Source organism: Geotrypetes seraphini, chromosome 1 (genome assembly GCF_902459505.1).
Source record: "Geotrypetes seraphini chromosome 1, aGeoSer1.1, whole genome shotgun sequence".
Lineage (NCBI taxonomy): Eukaryota > Metazoa > Chordata > Amphibia > Gymnophiona > Dermophiidae > Geotrypetes > Geotrypetes seraphini.
The window spans coordinates 497,626,749-497,652,975 of record NC_047084.1 but is presented as its reverse complement, the minus strand read 5'-3'; positions in this window follow the sequence as shown (position 1 = coordinate 497,652,975).

Genomic DNA, 26,227 nt, shown 5'->3' with positions numbered 1-26,227 from the left:
ATTGAACTCCATGAAGGGAGCTAAACTGAGGCAACTAGTATTGGAGCCAACGAGGGAACAGGCAATACTGGACCTATTGCTTACAAATGGTGGAAGTGTCACTGAAGTCTCAGTGGGCGACAAGTTGGCCTCCAGCGACCACAATATGATATGGTTCAAGCTCAGGAAGGGTTTCGCCAAAACTAACACATTGACCAGGGTCCTTAGCTTCAAGAATGCCAACTTTGAGGGTATGGGGGATTTCATCCATCAAGCACTACAAAACCAAGCAGGAACAGATAACGTAGAGGAACTGTGGTCAACTCTGAAAGCTACCATTCAGGAGGCGACAAATCGCTATATAAAATCAGTGAGTAAACGGCGTAGGAACAATAAGCCACAATGGTTCTCTGCGGAGATCTCGGACCTCATAAAAGAGAAGAAAAAAGCGTTCATCTCCTACAAACATAAAGGATCTCAGGACTCTAGAGAAGTCTATTTGACTAGGGCAAGAGCCGTCAAAACAGCAGTTAGAGAGGCCAAAATCCAAATGGAGGAAACTTTAGCAAAGAACATCAAGAAGGGCGATAAATCCTTCTTCAGGTACATTAGCGACAGAAACCGCAGCACAAGCGGGATAGTACGCCTCAAGAAACCAGACGGGACCTATATAGAAGCAGACTCGGAAAAAGCTGAACTGTTAAACGAATACTTCTGCTCGGTATTCACCCGCGAGGCGCCAGGTTCCGGCCCTCAACTACAAAAAAAGGATGGCTCAGTAGACCCGTTTAGTAACTTCAAGTTCACAACAAGCAGTGTCTACTGTGAGTTGTCAAAACTCAAGGTTAACAAAGCAATGGGGCCAGACAACCTACACCCCAGGGTCCTCATGGAGTTAAGGGACGTCCTGGCGGAACCACTATCCGTGCTCTTCAATCTCTCCCTTAGTACAGGTAGAGTCCCGTTGGACTGGAAGACGGCTAACGTCATTCCACTCCACAAAAAAGGTTGCAGGACAGAGGCTGAGAACTACAGACCAGTGAGTCTAACATCAATAGTAAGCAAACTAATGGAAACTCTAATCAAACACCAATTAGATATGATCCTGGACGAGGAGAATCTGCGGGATCCCCGTCAGCATGGATTTACCAAGGGGAAATCCTGCCAATCCAACTTGATCGGCTTCTTTGACTGGGTGACGGGGAAGCTCGATGTTGGAGAGTCCTTGGACATTGTATACTTGGACTTCAGCAAAGCATTTGATAGTGTCCCCCACCGCAGGTTATTGTGCAAAATGAGTTCAATAGGATTAGGTGACACTTTGACTAAATGGGTTGGGGACTGGCTTGGTGGTAGGCTTCAGAGGGTTGTGGTAAATGGCACCCCCTCTGTAACGACGGCAGTGATCAGCGGAGTGCCGCAGGGCTCGGTCTTGGGCCCAATCCTTTTCAATATCTTTATAAGAGACTTGACTGAGGGGCTTCGCGGCAAAATAACGTTATTCGCCGATGACGCCAAACTGTGTAACATAACAAGCAAGAGCACAACGGACAATATGAAACACGACCTACTCCTATTGGAGCAATGGTCTAGGACCTGGCAACTGAGCTTCAATGCCAAGAAATGCAAAGTCATGCACCTTGGCAGTCAAAATCCATGCGAGACTTACACCCTAAATGGTGAGATCCTAGCAAGGACTGTTGCAGAACGGGACTTGGGGGTAATCATCAGTGAAGACATGAAGGCTGCCAATCAAGTGGAGCGGGCTTCATCTAAGGCTAGGCAGATCATGGGATGTATACGTAGGAGTTTCGTCAGCCGCAAGCCTGAAGTCATTATGCCATTGTATAGATCCATGGTGAGGCCTCATCTGGAATACTGTGTACAATTCTGGAGGCCTCATTACCGCAAGGATGCACTGAGGCTTGAGTCGGTCCAGCGAATGGCCACCCGGATGGTCTCGGGACTCAAGGATCTCCCGTACGAGGAACGGCTGGATAAATTACGGCTATACTCACTCGAGGAACGCAGAGAGAGGGGAGACATGATCGAGACGTTCAAATACCTCACGGGCCGTATCGAGGTAGAAGAAGATATCTTCTTTTTCAAAGGTCCGACGGCGACAAGAGGACATACATGGAAAATCAGGGGCGGGAAATTGCACGGCGACACCAGGAAATACTTTTTCACCGAAAGAGTGGTTGATCGCTGGAATAGACTTCCACTTCAGGTGATCGAGGCGAGCAGCGTGCCTGATTTTAAGAAGAAATGGGATCATCACGTGGGATCTCTGCACAGAGATAAATAGGGGAGGGTCATTGGGGTGGGCAGACTAGATGGGCCGCGGCCCTTATCTGCCGTCTTTTTCTATGTTTCTATGTTTCTATGTTTCTATGTTAAACCCCTACCGCAGCTTGATAAAAGGACCCCTAAATAAAGTTTTAAAAAAGGAGGCATGGTCATGGAAGGGGCAAGAAGTGTGTACTTTTACAGAATTTGAGGGATTTTATTTATTTATTTATTTATTCAATCTTCTATACCATTCTCCCAGGGGAACTCAGAACGGTTTACATGCATTTATTCAGGTACTCAAGCAGTTTTCCCTGCATAATTTAGGTGAGAGGATGTCAGTTGGTGTAAATCCTCACACCCCCAAATTTGAAAATGGATTCTGATGCTAACCACTATTCTATAAATGGCACCAAACTCAAAGCAGCGTTTATAGTGATCAGCATTCATTTTTTTCAGTGCCCAACTTTGAGCAATATGTACTGAATCTAGTCCTATGTGGAAAGATTGTGCACTTATCTCTAAATAGGGTGAACACACACAAGTTTGTGCATGCAGACTAATTTATTTATTTACTAGTCTTTAAGCCCGTTACATTAACAGGTGCTAGAATAGATGTGTCTGTCTGTCTTTCTTTGTCTCTCTCTCTCTCATTGGCCGCTGTCTTTCTTTCTGTCTTTCTCCCTCTCTATCTTTGGCCGCTGTCTGTCTGTCTTTCTTTCTTTCTTTCTGTGTCTCTCCTTGACCACTGTCTGTGTGTCTTTCTGTCTCTCTCTCTCTCCTTAGCCGTTGTCTGCCTGTCTTTCTGTCTCTCCCTCTCTCCTTGGCTGCTGTCTTTCTGTGTGTCTGTCTATCTTTCTGTCTCTCTCTCTCTCTCTCTCCTTGGTCACTGTCTGTCTGTCTCTCTCCTTGGCCGCTTTCTGTCTTTCTGTTTCTTTCTTGTTGGCAGCTGTGTGTCTGTCTTTCTGTCTCTTTCTTTCTCTCTCTCTCCTTGGTCGCTCTCTGTGTATGTTTCTGTCTCTTTCTCTCTCTCATTGGCCGCTGTGTGTCTGTCTTTCTGTCTCTTTCTCTCTCTCTCTCTCTCCTTGGCTGCTGTCTGTGTATGTTTCTGCCTCTTTCTCGGTCTTTCTCCTTGGCCACTGTTTATGTGCCTTTCTGTCTCTTTCTCTCTCTCTCATTGGCCGCTGTCTGTCTCTTTATCTCCTTGGCCACTGTCTGTGTGTCTGTCTGTCTGTCTTTCTATCTCTTTCTCTCCTTGGCTGCTGTCTGTGTATGTTTCTGTCTTTTTCTCTCTCTTTCTCCTTGGCCGCTGTTTATATGCCTTTCTGTCTCTTTCTCTCTCATTGGCCGCTGTGTGTCTGTCTTACTGTCTCTTTCTTTCTCTCTCTCTCTCCTTGGCCGCTGTCTGTGTATGTTTCTGTCTCTTTTTCCTTGGCCACTGTTTATGTGCCTTTCTGTCTCTTTCTCTCTCTCTCATTGGCTGCTGTGTGTCTGTCTGTCTTTCTGTCTCTTTCTCTCTCGTTGGCCGCTGTCTGTTTCTCTATCTCCTTGGCCGCTGTCTGTGTGTCTGTCTTTCTATCTCTTTCTCTCCTTGGCTGCTGTCTGTGTATGTTTCTGTCTTTTTCTCTCTCTCTTTCCTTGGCTGCTGTTTATGTGCCTTTCTGTCTCTTTCTCTTTCTCTCTCTCTCTTTCCTTGGCTGCTGCCTATGTGTCTTTCTGTCTCTCTCTCTCTTTGGCCGCTGTCTGTCTTTCTATCTCTTTTCTCTCTCTCTCTCTCCTTGGCCGCTGTCTTGTCTGTCTCTTTCCTTCCCTCTCTCCCGTTCCCTGCCTGCACCCCGCTCCCCTTCCTTTGACCACCCCCCCAGCCCATCCCACCCCCTCTGCAGCAGCACCACCAGCCTCCAACAAATCCTCATCCTCGACCCGGAAATTCACCCAGAGGGGAGAGTGGAGGCAGAGGAGAAGGCTGTGCACCACGGAGCGGCAGTAGTTGTGGCCTTCCATCCCCTAGCTCTGTAGCACGGTCGCTGCCGCCGCCTCCTTCTCTCCCCGATGTTGGCTCCCAATGTGCGCACGCGCCGCGTATGCGCCACACTCTGCAACATTTCTCTGCCGACCACAGAGCGAAGGACGCACGGAGCCACAAAAATTGAAGTGCACATGTGCGCTAAGGGTATTATTATCTTAGATTTTTAGTATTTATATACCACGTATAACTTAAGTGGTGTACATTCAGGTACTCAAGCATTTTTCCCTATTTGTCCTGGCAGGCTCACACTCTGTCTAATGTAACTGGGGCAATGGAGGATTGAGTGATTTTTCCAGGGTCACAAGGAACAGGGTGGGATTTGAACCCACAACCTCAGGGTGCTGAAGCTGTGACTCTAACCATTGTAACACACATTCCCACACAAGTGCAGTAGTTCACACATCCATGGTGGTTCTACTGTTGAGAAACAGTGTGCCCTCTTTCCAAAACAGTGCTTCCTGTTTCTACATAGGTCCATATTATATAAATGGCTCCAATTTTATGGGCGCCCTACCAGCACCTAAGCTAAGTGAAAAATGCAGTTTAAACAACATTTTAAACTGATTTTCAAGGTGCCTACTGGTGCCTAAAAAAACTGGCACCGGAATCATGCCTCCATAGGTGTTTTATGACACCTAATGTCACTGTAGACAAGGCTAATGCCAGAAGTGACATTAGGTGTAATAAAGCACCTATGGAGTCGCAATTCATGTCAAAGGTAGTATTTGGAAATGTAGGCCTTGAAAAACCTGGTCTGTATTTCCAGTGCCTACCTTTGCCAGAGGCGTGATTCTCTAAACGGCACTGTCACATGATTGATACGCGAACGACAGCTGCCGACAATGACACTGTTTAGAGAATCCGGGCCATAATGTGCAATGTGTTCAAAGAGTGCTCATTGTTATTGGTGAGTGACTAAACAGCAAATATGGGGTTTTTTGTGGTAAAGGATATGTTGCTAACATTTCCTTTGTCATTGCAAACAGCCCATTCCTTGTCTTATGCTATAATGGAAAGCAGTTATCTAAAAAAGACTTCAGTCTATCAATCAGAATGGAATACAATATGTCACTTATATCTAAACATCACATATTTTAAAGTTAAATCCCATGTAAAAGTTTTGTTACTTCCCATGTTTTTTTTCTTATTATATTTCTGTATTTATTTTTGCTTTCCACTTTTTCTTCTTTATGGAACATTCACATTTTTTTCTTTCTTTCTTCCTTATTCCCCCCCCCCCCCCCCCTTTTTACAAGCTAACAAGTTTGATGTGGTTCTCTGTCCCTCTCCCTTCCAGGCTTGCAGCTGTTTGGCAACAGAAGAAAAAAAAAACCCATAACAAATCAAATAAAAGTCCATTCTGTGAAGAGGAATTGAAAACAGCAGGCCTCAAAGAGGATTGCACATGAGATGCCGTGTTCTGGCTTTCAACACAACTCAAATCAGAAACACATTACCATAATCTGAAACAGCCCACTGTTAACACAAGACAGATGGTGGGTAATAACCCATGCTTCATTAATAAATAAATTCCAGCATTAAAGGCTTTACAAAGTATGACAACATTATCTGGGCACAATTACTGCCTTTCTCTCCTCCCCCTTCTGCTTACACTCAAAATAATGTCAGTATGTGTATGTGTGTGTGCTTTTTAGGTATGCTTTGGTAAGAAATTAAGTTTGCCACAAATTTTAAGCAGATGAAACCCATTTGTGTATGCTAGACAAGCTTAAAATTCCAGGAAAGTGTAGTAACTGCCAAGGAGTAATACTTTCAATGGATTTCTACTGGATCAACTAATGCAATGTTACTTGACCGGATCACTTAATTTGCTTTGATATTTTGAGACTCATTTTCAAAGCACTTAATCAAATCATCGGTTTCTATGGTACTTTGTGTGTCTAAATGTTTTGAAAATGAGCCCCTTTTCCTGTGGTTGCCAGGTGACTGGATTTCCCTGGATGGCTTTTTAAAACCCAGCACTTTGTCCCGGTATTGAAAAGCTTTCAACAAATTGCCGTCGGGCACGAAGGAAGGCAGTGTGTGTGTGTGTGTGTGGGAGGGGGGAGGGTTGGCTAAGGCGGGGCTGGGGTATAATGGGGCAGGGATGGGTGGATCTGGTAGGGCCTGGGGGGGGGGCAAGTCTAGGGGGGGTCCAGATTTTCCTTTTGGAAAAACTGGTAACTCTACCTTTACCTACTCACATAGCTCAAGGGAGATATTTTAGATCATGTTTGTCACAAAGATGAAGGCACAAAGGAAAAAAACTGCAGAAATGCTATACAGTACAAGACACCAAGTCCTTAATAAACAAACATTAAAATGAACATGAAACAGTTTGTATCCAAAAAGGTTGGAGAACCCAGACCCAACATAGTCCATGTTTTGAAGAAACACTCTTTCATAAGGGGTCCAAAAAAGTGTTATATACTGGGGAACATTATGGATGACAACCGGAAATAGCAATGTCGTGAACAACTGAGCAGGCTATGTGTTTGGGAATTGTCAGACACTATTACCTTTTCCCTCCTAGGGTTCACTGATTCCGATTTTTTTTTTTTTGGGGGGTGAGAATCCGTTCCTCCTGTTCTTGGGATGTTCTCACCTCTCGTACTTCTAAGGCTGAATACTGGTTCTTGTTCTTCAGCTAGAGAGACAGTGGAGGTGGTGTGTTGCTTCTTTAAGGACTGGCAATACAGTTGTCCATGTCCAATTTCAGCCTAGCTTCTCCATATCCTCTGCTGAAGATTCTAGATGTCTCAAGAAGCATTTCATTAATGTACTGTATTTCTCATTGTAATAGAAAGGTGATCTCCAGCTTTTTTTCATGTAATGGACTCCAGTGTGAATACAAGAAAAGCTCTGAGAGTCACCGAAAGATTTCAAGCTTACACATACTAAAAATTTTATAAACCACCTTGACCTGCCACCATTTTTTTCATGAGTGTTTCAATTTGTTGACATCTCACACATGGAAGCACCACAGCCTCAAGGAAAGCAAACAGAATGTTGGGTATCATTAAGAAAGGTATCACGACCAGGACGAAGGAAGTCATCCTGCCACTGTATCGTGCATTGGTGCGCCCACACCTGGAGTACTGTGTCCAGTACTGGTCGCCGTACCTCAAGAAGGACATGGCGGTACTTGAGAGAGTCCAGAGAAGAGCAACTAAGCTAATAAAGGGTATGGGGGACCTCTCATACACTGACAGACTAAAAAAGCTGGGGCTTTTCTCGCTGGAAAAGCAACGACTCAGAGGAGACATGATAGAAACCTTCAAGATCATGAAGGGCATAGAGAAAGTGGACAGGGACAGATTTTTCAAATTATGGGGAACCACAAGTACAAAGGGACACTCAGATAAATTGAGAGGGGAAAGGTTTAGAACAAATGCCAGGAAGTTCTTTTTCACCCAGAGGGTGGTGGATACATGGAACGCGCTGCCGGAGGATGTGATAGGCAGAACCACGCTACAGGGCTTCAAGGAGGGTCTGGACAGGTACCTGGAGGACAAAGGGATTGAGGGGTACAGATAAGGGTAGAGGTAAGGTTAGAGGGATATGATAAGAAGTAATTTGTAAAATTAGTCAGAGACCACTGTTCAGGCAGTGGGCCTGATGGGCTGCCGCGGGAGCGGACCGCTGGGCGAGATGGACCTCTGGTCTGCCTCAGCGAAGGCAATTTCTTATGTTCTTATGTTCTTATCATACTTTCTACCTAGATAGAGGTAGTGGTTGGAACACACAATGTTTCCCAGTCATAATCTAGCCACCGTGGGCATACTTGATGGACAGTAAATGCCTGATTCTGTAAAGGATGCCCGGTCTCAGAAGGCATCCTAAGTCTCAGAAGGCATTCCTAAGTGGATTTTGAGAATCGCACATGGGCGTCATATACAGAATTGCGTCAAGCCTTATTCAGTATAGGTCATCCGTTCTTAGTAGCCACCTAAGCGGCTTTTGAAAATGGCACATGGGCATCCTATACAGAATCGCCACCCCAATTATCTAACCAGCATCCATGTCACAGAAGCCATTTAGAGAATCAATTTGCTGCTGAGCTGATCATGGCAAGGGAATCTCCCTGTCATGATCATCTGAGCAGCAGTGGTAGGGAACTTGCATCCTCTCGTGAAGTTGGGCAGCAGGAGGGATGCTCACTCACTCCTACCACCACCCGCTGAAGCATTGCCCTCAAATCAACCCCCAGCAGGAGGAATGCTCATTTCCTCCTGCCAGAACACTCCACCCCGCAAAACAATCCCCACCCAACTGCAATAGACAGGAAGGTTGCCCACTCTCTCCTGTCAGAACCCCCTCATCCAACCACAATAGGCAGGAGGGATGCCCTTTTTTTCCTGCCAGAACACTCCTCCCCCAAAATAACCCCCACCCAACTGTGATAGGCAAGAGGGATGCCTACTCCCTTCTGCCAGAACACCCCACAAAACCCCTCTCCACCCAACTGTGATAGGCAGGAGGGATGCCCACTTCCTCCTGCCAGAACACCCCACAAAAATATCTTCCCACCCTGCGACTGACTGACCTTCCACCCATGCAGTGAATACTACTCCACCTGACGACCCCTCCACCCACCTGGCAATCCTCCCAAACTGGAGACCATCATTCCCCCCCAACTCCCCCCACCCCATACCTTATAAACAGGTGGTCTGGCCAGAGGGAGGCATACCTTCCCAGCTGGGAGGCCTGTCACTATAAAATAGTGAGCCTTCCTCTTCCTGGGAGGAGCCTAAGGCCTTCCTCTTCCAGAGAGGAGCCTAAGGCCCTGATTGGCTCAGAAGACTAATGCACCTCCCATGGGAGGGACTTTAGGCATCTGGCCATTCTGAGCCTTAGACCCTCCCAGTGCATCCCAGAATACACTGAGAAGGAGGCCTAAGACTAGGGTTGTTCCAGATTCCTAAGACCCCTCCCATAGGCATCTGAGCCAATCAGGGCCTTAGGCTCCTCCCCATTATATTTCAGAATGCACCAAGAAGGGGAAGACCTGCCATTTTCCAGTGGCGGGCCTGCCTGCAGGAGTGTGTATGCCTCCCTCCAGCTGGACCTTCTGTTTACAAAGTAAGGGGGATTATAGAGGGTGGTAGTCTCCCCTTTAGTTGGATCGCTGAGTGGGTGGGGGTTGGCGGATGGAGGGGTGGTCACCGGGTGAGGGTGCTTTGGGGTAGGTGTTCTGGCATCCCTCCTGCTTATCATGGTTGGGTTGGGGTTGTTTCAGGAGGTTCCAGCAGGAGGAATTGGGCACTCCTCCTGCCAGGGGATGCTTCGGGGAGGAAGCTCCGGGGAGGGGGGTGGTGACAGGAGGGAATGGGCATTCCTCCTGCTGCCCAATTTCAGGGGGGGGCAAGTTCACTGTCATGGCTGCTCAGCTGATCGCGGCAGTGAGATTTATTTGCCGCGATCAGCATAGCAGCCACATTTATTTGAAATGTAGACCAGCTTTTTGTTGGCCTACATTTCAGGAGCCTAATGCAGCCCTATGGAGATGCATAGGGCCACCTAAGCTCACCCAAGGCCACATCTGGGTGAAACCATTCCCATGCCTAGCCTTGGGTGAGTTTACACATCCCTACACGTCTTCTTCAACCGTGAGAGATGCCTACGGTGTAGGTGGCCTGCCTCGGTGTGTGTGTTGGTTTTTAAACATGTGTCCCGATTGGATAATTAGACAGCAGTAGGATACCTACCACTGCCTATAATTGGGACGCTGTTTCTAGAATATGCCTATAAAGGTCTTTATCGTCTATCATTTACTATATTATTTTGTTACTATATAATTGTAGGAGTTTTTTACCTGTTTAAAGACAAGAAGAAAAGACCTACCAAAGTCCCCACCCTTTTTCTCATCTGTCCTGTAAGTCAAAAGAAGCAGCTAGCCTTTTTTTTTATTGTGAGATCTATCTCCCTGTTCTGATTTCCTTTTCCCTGTTTTTAGGGAAAAAGTTAAATTTACAGTAAAATGTGGAGGGTTACAACCCCCCAAACCCCCCACAACGCCGGCGCGATCTCTATTAAGTAAACTGGGGGGGGGGCTCCCCAACAAAAACCCCCGTCAGAGCCCCTAAAAACTGTAATTTTCTTCGGCGCACGCCTCCATCTTGCGCTCAGTTGTCGGCGCGCGCCTTTGTCTTTCGTTGAGTTGTCTATGAACCGTTTAAAGGTCCCAGGAATATAATTCATTTTTGTCTTATAAAAGCTAAGGAACCCTTTTATAAAGCTGCATAAATGCACCAAAACCCATAGGAATTGAATGGGCTTCAGTGCATTACTGAAGCAGCATCGCTACTGCAGTTTTGTAGAAGGGGTCCTAAAATTTGACTTATTTCACTTATGTCCTTGATTTCACTTCCAACCAATAGCAAGCACTTCTATCTGATTCAACTGAGTTAACTGATGAGTGGGTCTATATAACAAGATTTGGATGATGAGGTGCATGAGAATTGGGATGAGCAGGGAGAGAATTAACACCTCAGAAGTGCCTCCTCCTTTGAAATAGAGGTTAAAAGAAGCCATAGATCAAGCAAGCAAATAACAAGAACAAGAAAAAAATAAACTAATCCCCTTCTACTAAAGCTTCAGAAAGAGCAATTATATTGTCATATCTTCATTTAATTAAAGTTTCTTTGTTCTAGATACTGTTTTACTAAATGTCAGATGAGACTTGTTACTGAGACAAAAAAAGTTATATAATGTCACTGTCTAACAAACTGTGGAGCGCAGCCACAGGAGGTATATTACATGTAAAAACCTGAAATAAATTTTGTGAGAAGATCTCTGTGTGGATTGAAAAGTCAGGTAAACGTATAAAACGTTCAATACTTCAACCCGTGTACGGGCAACAGCCCAGCATACCACATCATCATAGAGTCTTCATGTGTGCAATATGGACTCAGTGAAAATAAAGTGCAATCACACTTAATAATTAACACAAAAAGTGTACACTCACAGTGCTGCGCTAGCACAGTTTGAAAGATAGAAAAACTGCACAGCCATAGGAGGTAAATTAAATGAACTTATCTCGATGGGAGATCCGATGTAAAGCCAGGACTCCCAGAGAAGCTTCAAAACTAAAAAGCCTGGATGCATAAAGATGATACGCATAAAGATGATACGATGTTGGGCATGATAAAGAAAGGAATCTCGAGTAGATCGGAGAAAGTTATAATGCCGCTTTATAGGGCAATGGTCAGACCACACTTGGAATACTGCGTCCAACATTGGTCTCCCTACCTAAAGAAGGATATAAAACTGTTGGAGAGGGTGCAGAGACGAGCAACAAAACTGGTGAAGGGTATGGAAAAACTGGAATACGAGGACAGACTTATAACACTAGGATTATTCTCCCTTGAGAAAAGGAGACTGCGTGGGGATATGATCGAGACCTTCAAAATACTGAAAGGAATCGACAAAATAGAGCAGAGAAGATTATTTACATTGTCCAATTTGACACGGACTAGAGGACATGTAATGAAGCTAAGGGGGGACAGGTTCAGGACTAATGTCAGGAAGTTCTGCTTCACTCAGAGAGTGGTTGACACCTGGAATGCCCTCCCAGAGGAGATTATGGCGGAATCGACCGTCCTAGGCTTCAAGAGCAAACTAGATGCATATCTCCTTAAGAGAGGCATATAAAGATATGGTGGACTATAAATTACGCCAGGTGTACACCTGGCAGGGCCTCCGCGTGTGCGGATCGCCGGACTTGATGGACCGAAGGTCTGATCCGGAGATGGCATTTCTTATGTTCTTATGTTCTACGCTGCAAACATTTCTAACATTTGAGCATACTGTAAGATAAACCACTGTTAGAGCCAAAGTATAAGCACGACTGCCAACTCACCAATGGGACTTGCATGGCTGAAGAGCTATTACCTGACACCCTTTCTACTGCTGGAATAAATGCACATCGGGAGTATGGGAATACAATGAAATCAGAGGCAGATTGGGGAAGATAATGGAATTTGAGATCTATAATAGTACTAGTAGTAAATGGGTTGAGACTGAACATCAAACATCATGTTATGCAATGATTTTTCTCTAAGACAGGTGGAGGATCTTGTCGAAGTCATTTAGCAGTGGGTGGGGGTTGGGGGAATAGGCATTTGCCTCCTGAGATGTCAGGTGTGCTGCGGTACATTGGGGAAGAGAGGTGCCGGCACCGACCGACTGTCTACAGGACGTACCTCTTGCGAAGAGAGGCACATCCTATGAGCAATCTCCCGACGCCAGCACCTCTTCTCTCTGCCGGCCCTTCTCTCCAGCATAGGTCCTTCTCTCGGCGCAAGGCCCATTTGAAGGCACATATGCACCCAGCACACTTCTGGGTGTCTCGAGCTGGGGACACTAGAGGGCTCCTTTTACTAAGGTGCGCTAGCGTTTTTAGCGTGCGCTAACCCCACGCTACGCGCCAAGAACTAACGCCAGCTCAATGCTGGTGTTAGCGCCTAGCGCAGCTTAGTGAAGGAAGCCCTAGTTTTAGTGTGCCCCGGCTCAAAAAAGTTTGCGAGATACTGTGCTAATGCATAAGACTGTTCTAGGCATTTTTCACAGAGAAACTACAAGTATATTGGTCATTTCCCATTGAACATTTGCTTCAAGGTACCTATGTACATTTTCAGAAGTGTGGGCTGCTCAAACTTGTCAGTTAATTTTTTTTGTTATAAAGAAGAGTTATTGCAGTAGAATTTGATTGTTAATGCAGCCCCTCTCAGGGCTTCCTAAGCTGTGAGAAACTTGTATATTTTTTTTCTCTCTCTTTCTTTCTTCAGATAGCCTCAGGCATGCTTGTAACTGTTGGCAAGAGCTAGATTGCTGGCACTTACAAAGCTTAGCAGTAGAAAATGACACGGTGACAAAATTCATCACCGTCCCCGCCCCCGCGGATAACCGCGGGAAACCATCTTCATGTCATTCTTTAAGGAGAGAGGGAAGAATCAGAGTATGAATGGCCACAACCACTGACCCGCAACCTTTGCTTTGAAGAATGCTGGTGTAGAAGGACTGAGGTTGAAATAGACACTAGAAAATGACATGGGATTATTTCCCGCGGTTATCTGCAGGAATGGTGATGAATTTTGTTACCGTGTCATTCTCTATTTAGCAGCCAGGTAGTATCAATGAATGACAGAGACAGAAACCAATGTTAATAGGGTCCTAGGTGATTAGTGTCAGTCAAGGGGAGGGAGGATAGTAGACAACAAAGTGTCATTTAAAAAACCAAATACTGTACTTATATTGTGCACATACATGGATAGCAATTCACAGGAATATTCCAATTGGCAAACTCCAGAATGATGTAACAAATAAAGCATAAAAAACACAAACATAAAAACAAAACAGACACCGGAGTCTTCCATCTTCATAATATTGCAACAGGCTACTATCCCCTTAACTAGGGTTTTCATATGGCTCCAGAAAAAAGAGACACCAAAATGGGAGCCCAAGGAGGCCTTAACAACGAGACAATCAAGGCACAACAAATGAGTCGTGAGGATGACATGTCAATAATTCAGCCATGGGTGCAAAGTTCAAAGCTCACTTTATTGATAGTAGCACTGCGAAGACTCAAAGATTCGAGACTAACAGTGTTTTGGCATCTATGCCTTTGTCAAGAGTATTTAGAAGGAACAGGAAAATATCTGGTGTTCAAAACGAAGCATCCAAACATACTTCTCAGAACCTGAATTTGCCCAGGTGCTATACGCTTATGTGCTGTCCCATATGGACTGTTGTAATGCATTACTAGTAGGCCTATCTGCCAAAAACCTATCTCGCCTCCAATGTGTCCAAAATGCTATAGTTCGCCTATTAAAAAAACTTGAATATCCGTGACCACGTCACCCTAGCGCTAGCATCGGTTCAATGACTGCCTACCAAGAAGTGCTGTATCTTCAAAGCCCTAGTTCTGGCATTCAAAACCTTCAAGAAATTGGTACTGGACCATATGATTCCCAAGCTACCAATCTATAACCTAAGCCGACCATTATGATCCCAGAAAGAAATATGACTGTCCCTAACCCTTCAACACACCCTCAAAACAGATTCAGCCTGCAGGCACACCTACTCGCAATTCATGCCCAAACTATGGAACCTCAACCCCCATCTATTAGAGAGCTGGATGACCTATACAACTTTAGAAAGGTCATGAAAACCTTCCTCTTCACAAATCCAGCTCCATGAAAAGACCAAGCCTATATGATCTCAGATAAACTCACCATGAAAAGACCCAACCTAAACGATCTTGGATAAACATATCAATTAGGCCATAGTGCTAAGTTCCTCACTATAGCATGTATAGTGAATTAGAGCAGTGTTTTTCAACCTTTTTTGGGCAAAGGCACACTTGTTTCATGAAAAAAATCACGAGGCACACCACCATTAGAAAATGTTAAAAAATTTAACTCTGTGCCTATATTGACTATATATAAAGTAATTCTCTTGAATAGGAATCAAATAAATACAAAGAAAGTATTTTATAATTACTTTATTATGAAATATTAAGTAAACAGAATAGTGAAAAATTATAAAATACTTTATTCAGCGCGAAACTTGGGCCTGTTTGGCTGAACACAAAGCTGATATTCTGGCTGGAATCGAAGAAAGACACACACGTAGCTCTTCGTCAACAGCTCTCAGTCTCTCTCTGTATTTGGTTTTTATAGCATACAAAAATAGACAAATATACCCTCCATCCTTTTTATTAAACCACAATAGCAGTTTTTAGCGCAGGGAGCTGTGCTGAATGCCCAGCGCTGCTCTTGACGCTCATAGGCTCCCTGCGCTAAAAACCACTATTGCGGTTTAGTAAAAGGTGACCATATTGTAAAATACAGACAGCAGATATAAATTCAGAACTGTGCATAGTAAGTGAAGGGAAGTTTTCATCTCTGGGAATTTACCCAGTTAACTATTAAGTTATTTGGGCAAATTCCTTTGAAAACTGTGTTAATACTGCCTCCACTTTGCTAAATTTAAAATAAAATAATTTTTCCTACCTTGTCTGGTGATTTCTGGTTGCACTTTCTTCTTCTGACTGTGCATCCAATCTTTCTTCCCTTCTATCAGCCTGTATGCTTTCTCTCCTCCACACCTCATTCCCTCCCCCAACTTTTTCTTCCTCTCTCCCTGACCTTTCTTTCTTTTTTTCTGTTTCTCTTCTTTCCTTCTGTTTCCCTGCCTGCCCCCTTTCTTTCTTTCTCCCTGCCGTTCCCCAAGCCACTGCCACTGCCGCTGCCATCGGGGAACAGGACCCACCAATGGATAACAGGCCCCAAAGCCGACGCCGACGCATGCTCTCCCATACGTCAATTCTGCAATCGGAGAGGAAGTTCCGCCCAGCCAGGCAGCGATTGGCTGGCCCGAACTTCCTCTCCGACTGCAGAATTGACGTCGGGGAGAAGAAGACTTATCGGCTCGATAGATTAGATTGCCAAGACAAAGTGAGTCCTCGGTGATCGACTCACTTTGCCTTGGCGAGCTACTGGCGCCCCTGCCTCGGGCCCCCTGTCAGCTCCGGGCCCCTGAATGCAGGACTGGTAGTACTGCCCTGATGGCGGCCCTGCGGCACACCAGGCAACATCTCACGGCACACTAGTGTGCCGCGGAACAGCGGTTGAAAAACACTGAATTAGAGTATCTCAGAGGTTTATCTCTACTATAGCTGATTAATGTATCTCGGATGTTCATATCTACTATAGCATGTATAGTTAATTAATGTATCTCAGCTGTTATTTCTACTTTAGCTTGTATAGTGACTTAGGCCCGGATTCTGTATAGTACGTCGATCCCGGGTGTCCTATACAGAATCGGGCCTATACCCGCCCAAAGTTAACCTGATTCTGTAACCGACGTCCATGTTGCAGACGCCGGTTACAGAATCGGGTTTAACGTGCCCAACATCCCTCCCCAGACCCCCCCCAATGGCCCCCCCGAAGATTGCCAGCAGGAGGGTGCCCAACTCCTCCTGCCGGACCCCCCAATGCCCTCCTAAGATCGCCGGCAAGAGAGTACCCAACCCCTCCTACCGACCCCCTAACGGCCCTTCCGACGATCACGGCAGGAGGGTACCCAACCCTTCCTGCCAAACCCCAACGGCCCTCCCGACAATCGTGGCAGGAGGGTACCCAACCCCTCTTGCCAACCCCCCCCAATGGCTTCCCCCTAAGATCACTGGCAGGAGGGTGCCCAACCCCTCCTGCCGTACCCCCCCAAATGAACACCACCACCCTGGAACCCACCCTTGACCTTACCAGCAAGTTGGGCCGGACGGCTCCTCGCACATCCGGCCAGCAGGCCCTACCCTGCCCAACCCACAGGATCCTAGAGCCTGATTGGCCCAAGAGCCTAAGGCCCCAATGTGGAATAAAAGAAGATCTGCAGACAATAAGGAGATTCAATCAGGTTTATTCAACGTGCTCCCAGGAACCATGCCTGTTGCATTTCTCCAAACAAGGCTGGTCAATGCTAACAGAAAACCATGTCTTTCATAAACACAGGACATAGAACCACCCTCACCCAGTATGGAATAAGTAATCACAAACCAACCTCCCCCCCCCACTTTTTTTTTTTAACAAAAGCAGGTTTAGTGCTGGCTGGAGGGCTCGATGGTGGGTTGAATGTTTTGTGCTGTTTTGACGATCATAGGTATTCTGTGACTATTGGAGCAGTGCAGAGCATTGAGCATGCTGGCTTGTGCTACAAACTGAAGGAACAGTACAGTTTAGGGGTGAAGAAACAGTGGTGCATATCCCCCAATACTGAACAAAATATAAATTTAGCAGATATAAATTTGAAAAAAGAGAAATAACAAATAAAAATAAAACAAAAAATTGACAATAAGGTAATACCATTTTATTGGACTAATACATTTTTTAATTAGCTTTCAGAGGTCAAAACCTCTTTTCTTAGGTCAGTAAAGTATCCTGACCTGAGGAAGAATTTGGTCTCTGAAAGTTAATAAAAAATATATTCAAATTAGTCCAATAAAAGGATCACCATTTCTATTTCTAAACATTTATCAACACAACTAAAATACTACTTATCCTAAAGCAAAAAAATAAAAATACATCATTTTTTTCTACCTTTGTCATGTGGTTTCTGCTTTCCTCATCTTATCATTCTCTTCTTTCCATCCACTGTCTGCCCCTTCCAGAAAATGTCTGCCTCCCTATGCCATCTCTCCTCCTGCCCCCCTCCCCCCTCGGTCTGGCATCCATCATCTTCCCTCTGTTCCCCTCATGGCCTAGCATCTCTCTCCTTCCATCTCTCCTTCCCTCCCCCTGTGGTTTTTAGCATCTCTCTCTTCTCATTTCCTCCACTCAGATCTGATATCTCTGTCTCCTTCCCCGTTCTTTGGCATCTCTCTCTCCTCTCTCTTCCCTTTTCTTCTCTGGTCTTCCTTCTCTATTTTCTACCGCCATCTAAATTAAATTCTTTCTTACTATTCAGTCCTCAGTTTCCCTCTTTTCACTGTGTCTACTCACAGCTTGCCACCCCTTTCCTTCACCCCTCCACTATCTCACTAACTCTATCTTCTTCCCCCCAAACTACAAGATGTTCAGAAAGGAAATAAAAACTATACTCTTCAAGAAATCCCTTAATAAAGCTTAATACTATGAATACCCCTTCTTACCATCCCCTTCCCAAGCTCTGATCCTTCTTATCCCTCTCTTGGAAACAATCTCTGATCTAACTTTGTAACCCTTCTTCCATAACTCTTTTTATAATCCGCTTTGAACCGAAAGGTAATGGCGGAATAGAAATCTGTAATGTAATGTAATAGTGGAATTAAAAAATGTTCAGAGAAGGGTGACTATAATGATTAATTGGATGGAATTTCTCTCATATGAGGAAAGACTTAAGAGGTTAAGGATCTTCGGTTTTGAAAAGAAATATCTAAGTCCAATTTGGATATAGGATGTTAGTTGTCCAAAGTCAGCAGTCGCAAGAGGTCAATTCTTGAAAAGTATGGGGTATTGGAAGCTTTATTTCAGGCACTTCCTTGTATTTGTTCTTCCTATTATAAGGAGGCATTATTCATAAACAGCCTTCTTATTTGCTTTTTTTGCTGTCTTGTAGGAAAATGACCTGCTAGCCTCCAGCAAATTAGTGTTGCTTCCAAAAAATGTTTGTGTCAATCAACAGCAAGTTTGCTTGAATATCCAATATTAAAAAACTAATCAGCTTGGGAAAAGGACTTAGATAGTATTGTACTGGGGGCCTGGGCAGAAGACATGTCTGATGTAGTGAATGCAAGTCTTCCTCCTTTTGCAGTCTAGGGAGGCTCTGTATTGGCTGTGACACACCAATGACTCCAGGGTGCATCCCACAATGCACCGGAAAGGGGCAGGCCCGCCTCATTTCGACAGAGGTGGGCCTGACGGATGGAGGGTGAAAAGACCTGTATAGCCGGCCAACATTAAAAGGTTAGAGGGTAATCCAGGGCGGGGTGGGGATTCGCTCATGGGGGATATGGGTGAATATCTACGGTGGAGGGTTTACGGCCGGAGGGATTAGGTACCCTCCTGCTGGTTTCGTTCAGGGGTGGGAGGGGATAGGGGGTGTTCCAGCAAGAGGGATTGGGTACCCTCCTGCCAGCTATCTTCAAAGTGGGGGGCAGAGGAGTGGGGAGTGTTTCAGCAGGAGGGATGGGCACCCTCCTGCCAACAATCTTCAAGTGGGGGGTGATCTGGCAGGATGGATTGGGTACCCTCCTGCCAGCGATCTTCAAGGGGAGGTTGGGATGTCCCGGAAAGAGGGATTGGACACCCTCCTGCTTGTGATCTCCGGGGCAGGTGGGGGGTGTTTTGGGCAAGTGGGATTGGGCATCCTTCCTCCTGCAATCTTCAAGGTACATTAGATAGATTGTGAGCCCACTGAGACAGGGAATATTACTTGAGTACCTGAATAAATTAATGTAAACCACTCTGAGCCCCACTGGGAGAACAGTTTTCAAAAATAAGTGAATAAATCTTATTTATCAAATAAGAACTTTACTGTTAATGCATTGCTGTTTTCATTATGCCAAGATTTTGTGGTCTCAGATCACGCCCAAGAGTGTGTGGAGAAAAGCAAAGGATATCAAAGCTGCTGATAAATTTCAATGATGCGTAAATGCTTTGGATTCAAAATTTGTGAGATGGTTAGGGGGCTTGATGCTGTTGCATAAATTGTTGACAGCAGATTGTTTGGGGGTCTACGTATAATTATTTATAAGACTTACACATGAAAATGTGGTACTGTTAAAATGGGCATTTGGGTTGCCCCTTTGAGAATGACCCACTTCCTGTGACAGCTATCCTCTTTTTTTTAAAATTCTTTATTGATTTTCAAACATCAAAAGTACAAAACATAAATATGTATCCATATAAATGTCAATAAAAGCACATTCATCGTACAAATACACATAGACAACCATTTTTTCCCACCCACCAAATGATTAATCAATAAAAATCAATAAAAACATAGATTCTTTCAATAACCTTCCCCTATTTAAAATAGTAATGTCATCCCACCCACCCTGGATGTATATACTCAAAGGGCAGAAATAGAAATAACCTCCCCCCTCCCACTCTTCCCTGGATGTGTATGAAAATAAACAAAAATTAAATTTTAAACAAAGGACAACTATAGTGAAGTAACAAAAGATGTCAACAGGCCCCAAACCAGTTTAAATAAATTGTTATGCCCCAACATGTCAGCATTCACTTTCTCGTACCTATAGCTGGAGAATAAACTTGCCCACCAGAAAGGAAAATTCAGGCGATCGTAATTTTTCCAATTACAGGTTATCATCTGTATGGCTATCCAGGTCATAATTAGGAAAAGATGACATTTATATTGGTCCATGGGGGGCTTAATATGTAATAGTGTTCCACATATGACTACCTCATATGTCAGTGGAATTGATGCTTCCAATATGTTATTAATCTTTCCCCATATTGACTTCCAAAAGTTGAGTATCAAAGGACAACAGATGATCCAGTGTCCCAATGTCTAGATGACAGTGCCAGCATCTATTAGATTTAGAACTGTCTAACTTTTGCAACCTAACCGGGGTCCAAAAAGATCTATGTAATAAGAAAAACCATGTTTGTCTCATAGATGCTAACGCTGTACATCTCATCCTCCAAGTCCAAATTCGTGGCCATCGAAATGCAGAAATATACTGTTTTATCTCAATGCTCCAAATATCTCTAAGACTAGACTTTGGGGTTTTTTTTATTTAAGAATTCAGATATTAATTTATACCACCGGGCAGCCTGATGTCCTAAAAAAATCTGTCTGGAAGATAGGACCTGCAAGCTATAATGATTTTTTAGATTTTGCCAATCAGGGAACCCCTTCTGAATGGCTTGCTTCAACTGCAACCACTTATAATTTTGAGACTTAGCAATACCAAATGTTTGTTGCAGTCATGAAAAATCAAGCATTTTCCCATCTGATGTAACATTATCTAGTGTACGTATATCAAGGTTTTTCAGGTACAAAAATAATAATACTAATAATAAAACAGAGACACTTAGGAATGAGCATCTTGAATTTGTATTCAAGTCTTCATACAAAGAGAAAGGTAACAGCTAAAAGGACAAGGAAGAACAGAGAGGGAAACAATTATCATAAGAGACACCACATTCTGATGTCACAAATTCTATTCTCTCATCTCCTATTTCTTCCTATAGTCAAGAGCTCATTTATCATCTTATAGACAAATAGTGGTTCTATAACACCGCCTAAGATAATATAATGGAGGCTTGAGTGCAGCTTTTTAGCATCAGCTCCTTTGTGAACGTGTGTATCATAAAATCTATTTAACACCCTTGTTAAATGTGTTTCTAGTGTGTATTCATGAAGAGGTCTCATTGTCTGTTAATAGTTTTCCATGCATTCTTGATATACCTTATACACAGAAATGTGTTTTGATTCAGATTTTTTTTATAGGTTCTTTTTAAAGAGGAGGAAAGAAGAGTTATATTGACTAAAATGACTTTGATGAGTTCTTTGTAGCTTTGTAAAACTGATAGATTAACTGACCTCTGAACTTCCTCCACTTTCATTGTCTAGAGATTAGGTATTCAGGAAAAACTAGAACTAGACGACATCAAATGAAGGTGCAAGAGAGGAAACTTTAAAAGAAACATCAGGAAATACTTTTCACAAAGAGGGTGATGAATGCCTAGAATACTCTTCTATGGGAGATGGTAGAGATGAAAATAGTAACAGGTGTGAGATATACAGTATACAGAGAATCCCTCTATGTCAGGGGTGCCCACACTTTTTTGGCTTGCGAGCTACTTTTAAAATGACCAAGTCAAAATGATCTACCAACAATAAAATTAAAAAAAAACACAAAGCACACTGTACACAGAGAAAATGTTAATTATCAATTGTATTCATTTTTTTTGTTCAGCAGTCAAGGCAGATGACTTTAAAATATGCAATGTCACCTCAGTAACAACTCAATAAAAATAGACAAATATACCCTATCCCCTTTTACTAAACCGTGATAGCGTTTTTTAGCGCAGGGAGGTGCGTTGAATGCCCCTCACAGCTCCTGACGCTAAAAACCACTATTGCGGTTTAGTAAAAGGAGGCCATAGTGCAAAATATAGACAGCAGATATAAATTCTCAAAACGGACACCCATTTCGATCACTAAATTGAAAATAAAATCATTTTTTCTACCTTTCAGTCTGGTGATTTCATGAGTCTTCTGTAAATCTAATATTTCTTTCTTTCTCTCTCCCCTGCCCCCCTCTTTATTTCTGTCTTTCTCTCTCCCCCTGCCTGCCTTTCTTTCTCTCTCGCCTGCCCCCCCACGCCATCGTGCCAATTTCTCCACTTCCCCAATTCTTTTTCTCTCTCCCTGCCGCCCCCTCCCCCTAAGCCACCACGCCGATTTCTCCCTGCTTCCCCGAGCCAGGCCTGGCACGTACAAGCGCCAAGCCCACAATTCTTCACCTCTGATGTCAATTCAGACATTGGAGAGGAAGTTTCAGGCCAGCCAAGCAGCGATTGGCTGGCCCAGAACTTCCTCTCCGACGTCAGAATTATCTTCGGAGGTAAAGTCTTGTGGGTCCGGTGCTTGTACGCGCCTGGCTTGGTTTGGGGACTGGAGGAAAGAAGAATAAGATCACAAAGGCAACGCGATCAACTCACGTTGCCTTTGCAATCTACTGATTGATCACGATCAACCATTTGGGCACCCCTGTTCTATGTGAAGAGAATAGAATACAAGTAGAGAGTATTTCTTCTCAAAACAAATGATTCACACAAAGAAAAGAAAGAGCATAGAGGGAGTTGCCTGCAAGAAGCAGCAGGTGCAGCACAGGTTACCTTTCTGGACAGTCTGGATGGACCATGCTGGTTGTTATTTGCTGCAGTTTACGACGAGGGAGTGCTGAAAAGTTCTCAGCCCAGCCAAGAAGGGAATAACATGGAGCCATTAAAACTTACAAGTTATTCCACATATTCACTCCTAAGTTGCCACATCATATCTGAAGTTTTGGTAACCCTTACAAAAATACTTTAAGCCTGCTACCCTGAAATAGTGCTCTGATGCTGCAGTCACCTCCAATTCACTTGAAAATTGTTGCCCTTTCAAACTCTTTTTTAAGATTTGGAAACAGAAAACAGTTGGAGGGAGCAAGATCTGATGAGTAGAATATATGGTCTATACAATGAAACCCTAGTTGCATTAAAGCATCCATCATTTTGCCAGTCTTGTGAGCAGGTACATTGTCTTGCATAAAGAAAACTCCTTTCCACAGCTTCCCTCTCCTTTTTTTTCTTTCAATGCCTTCTTTAATCAGTACAGTAAGTTACAGTAGTATTCTGCATTAACTGTTTTGCCCCTTGGAAGAGAGTCAGTCATTACCTCACCTTCCTGATCCCAAAACACTGTGGTCATGACCGTTCCTGTTGACTTTTTGGTCTTGAATTTCCTTGGCCTTGGAAAACCTGAGTGCTGCCATTGAATGGACTGTTGTTTTGTCTTAGAATCATAATGGTATAACCGTGTTTCATCAACAGTAACTAGTTATTCCCAAAAGCTAGCACCAGCTCACTGAAAAAGCTGTAGATCAACTTGGAATGCCCATCATATTCCACAGTGAAGAAGTGGGGTACAAACTCTCAGTGTGGAAATTTTGAGACCGAGGATGCAGCAAGGTCTGGGAGGCCTCAAATAGTGTCATCTCCTGAAATTGTTGACCACATCCATGACCTGATTTTGGCAGATCAGTGAATAATGGCTAAAATAATTGCTGAGACATTTCAGATATCCATAGAATGTGTTGGGTATGTAATCTACGAGCAGCTGGGTATGCAGAAGCTAAGTGGGTACCCAAATGTTTGGATGCTGATGAAAAACGAGTCACTGCAGTACCTCCTAGAGTGTCCCTAGGCTGTGCTCAGCTTTCTGTGAACAATTTGCTAAGAATGATGGCTGCTTTGAAGTCTGAAAAACTTTCTTTTGTGTGTTTTTCATGTGGACATATTTATATTTTAGAATGGCTAAAAAAGATAGAAGTACTAAGACCAAAACGTCTACATAGGTCATTAAAAAAAAAAAAAAGAGACATCTTGCTGTTTTGGGAATTGCCATTTTGGGAAACATGTCCAGAAATCCAGTAAAGAAATTGTCCAAACTCAGACTTAGACATCCTATCAAAAATGTTCCCACATGTCTAAAATTGAAGAATGTCCGTATTATAACACTGAGTGGAGTAGGCATGTTTGAAGTGGGACTAACATGTGTCCAAAAAATAAACATTTATTTCCCATTTCAAAAAAGAAGGAGGTCAGGATATCTAGGTTTCAGAAAAGTGTTCTTGTTTCACTCCTTAATTCTTCCATAGTTGATTTCCCATCCTGAAAATGAAACTGGCAAGGCATATTACTATAATTAAAGAACTAAGGCTGGTATTGAACAGACTTGGATGGTTTGTGTCCCATATATGGTGATTCGGTGTAGGATGGGCTGGGGAGGGCATCAATGGGAACTCCATTAAGTTCAAGTTCAAGTTCAATTTTATTTGATGAATCGCCTATAACACTTTCTAAGCGATGTACAATTAAAATATCATATATGATAACAAATAGTATTAAAAACAAAACTTCTTAACAAATTTTTGAAAACTTGGAACATGAGGATGTTACTGGCCAGGCTTTACAGTAGATATCCTGCAAACAATAGGATGGTTGGATAAGCTGGAGTGAGCTTAGATGGCAACTTCAGCAGTTGGAACCTAAGACAATACCAGGTGAACTTTAGTCTATGGTTCAGAAATATCAAAGAAGAGACAAGTTAATTTTATCATGTATTTTTAATAAGAATAACTGAACCAAGGTAAAAATATTTTTTTTATATTTCAATACCTGAGATCTAGGTTGTCTCGAGTCCAGTGTTGGATCCGGGAGGTGGATCCAGTTAAGGATCTGGCATTTTTTTTGGATCTGAGAGTTGTTGAGGGCCAGTTCCCAGGCCTGTAGGGAGACCGGTGATGATGGGGCCGGTTGAAGAGGAGAGTCACAACAGATTGTCACAAACCCGGCACTGAAGTTAGGTTTGTGCCGGGAAAAAGACAAAAACCCCTGACTGTTAGGAGAGCAGACCAGTACAGCAGCCCTCCTACAAACAGTTCCCAAAGCTCAGTCATTGGTAAGGGCGCCCAAGAGCAGAAGTCCTGGGAGGAGGGGAAACCAGAGGAGAACATAAGGTTCTCTAAACCTAGAGCTGCTCCTGTTAAAACTTCCCATAGGAGACAAGCTCCTATCCAGACCAGCCCCCATCTGCTTAGGCTAATAGGAAAACAGCTGAAAGCTCAGAACCAGGCTGCCCAACCCCCATACAGAGTAGGGCGTGGCTCTCTGAAGGCTGGACAAATAGAGCAGAGCAAGCTGAGTAAAGTCAGTCGGGATCCAGCTCTGGAAGGAGACTCGTGGCCAGGTGCTTCTAGGTTCCAGGCTGAAAATGAAGTTGAGATGAGAGACCTAGATGAGCCGTCTCTGCCAAGTCTTCTTGATGGTCTACAGACTGAGGAACCTATGGACCTTACCTGGGAGCCTGAGGAAATTCCCATGGAGGAAAGCTAAGTTTCTCCTTGTGTTTTTTTCTGCATTGTGTTTTGGGACTTGTGCTGGCTGTGTGTGTGTGGGTGAGCATTTCCAAAGCTCACTCCAGAAGAACTCTCCTATAATGTTGAAGGACTGTGAACTATGTTTTTGGATTTGTTTCCTTTTCTTGATATAAGGAAAGTTTTGCTACTGTTTGAGGTTAATGGGAGTGAGGGGATTGAATCCACAAATGATCCTGGGTTGGGATTGTGGGGCCATTTTTCTGGCAAGTTTTTGTAAAGTGGATTCAGCAGCTCCCCACCCCCGCCAGCTTACCTGAACTGGCAGGGGAAAGCATGTCCAATTCCAGGCTAACACAGTGGGCTGGAAGAAGCAAATTGACTTACAATTACCAATTATGGTTTTCCTTATCTGTGACTAAAAACCAGTTAAGACTAGTAGGGATATACCCTGAAGAGAAGGTTGCTCAGACCTTGGCTGACTTAGGCGCCATTTCTTCTGAGCTGTGTTTTGTTTTGAACTTGTTATTTTGAATTAGAATTTTGAACAGTGGCTACAGTGTTGTTTTCAGCGCTATTGTGAAATAAAACACTTCTATTTTTGTTGAAATCACGGCTAACTTGTTTTCTTTTTATATTAGCTGATATTTGAACACCAGCAGGGCTTTTCACTTGGGAAAGGCACGTCTGGATTGTATATCTTGCACACGTCCCGGTAGCCATTCTGACCAGCCAGTACTGGGTGTGCGACAAGATGTTTAGGCCGTTTCTGGCTGCTGGTCTTTGTATCCCTGTTTTTGTTTTGTCTGCGGCTTCTGGAGACCAGAGGAGTCGTA